Here is a 1,026-nt window from a genome sequence, read left to right on the forward strand (position 1 = left end):
CTTCCCCATATTTTCAATATTAAAATATTCATTAAAATAGCAAATGTGATCAAAATTAAACAAAAAATTTATTATAAAAATCTAAGCATTTCAAAACAAGTAATATGGCTTTTGTGTAAAAAAAAACCATGTTAAAATATAGTTAATGCAAAAAAGGAAAAAATTACATTTCTAACTAGAGATAATTATTATTGGGTATATATTTTCCCAGAGGCTTTTTTTTACTCATCTGTAAAATCCATTTTAAAAAATTGGACATAATTTTCATTTTAAAACTAGAGGCCTGGTACCCAGATTCATGCACTGGTAGGGGGCATGGCCTGCGGGGATCAGCCTGCTGTGGGAGCGCCGCTCACCCCGGTCAGTCGAGCAGCTGTGGACCCACCCTCTGAGTGGCTGCTCCCACTGTGGGAGCGCACTGACCACCAGGAGGCAACTCCTGTGTTGAGCGTCTGCCCCCTGGTGGTCAGTGCACATCATAGCGACTGGTTGACCAGTCATTCTGGTTGTTCCACCCTTCAGTCACTGGGCTTTTATCTATACTAATAAAAGAGTAATATGCTAATTAGACCAGGAGACCTTCCAGACATCCTTCCAGGCAAAGCTGGGGGTTTGGCCGGCCTGCAAACTGCCCCCAAACGGCCCTCAGCCCCTCACCCAGGCCGGCCACGCCTCCCAGCAGGGACCCTCACCCTGATGGGGGCGTGGCCAGCCTATAAATGGCTCTCAGCCCCTTGCCCAGGCCGGCCACATCCCCCAGCGAGGACACCCACCCTTGATCCGGGACCCCTTTCAGGGCAGACCAGCCGGCCCCCACCCATGCACCAGGCCTCTATCTATACTAATAAAAGGGTAATATGCTAATTAGACTGGGAGGCCTTCTGGACATCCTTCCAGACAAAGCCATGGTGGCGGGGCCAAGGCAGAGGCGGTTAGGGGCGATCAGGCCAGGAGGGGAGGGCAGTTGTGGGTGATCAGGCCAGCGGGGGCGGAGGCAGTTGTGGGTGAGCAGGCTGGCAGTGGGGG

The sequence above is a fragment of the Myotis brandtii genome, unplaced genomic scaffold (genome assembly GCF_000412655.1).
Source record: "Myotis brandtii unplaced genomic scaffold, ASM41265v1 scaffold521, whole genome shotgun sequence".
NCBI classification, from domain to species: Eukaryota; Metazoa; Chordata; class Mammalia; order Chiroptera; family Vespertilionidae; genus Myotis; species Myotis brandtii.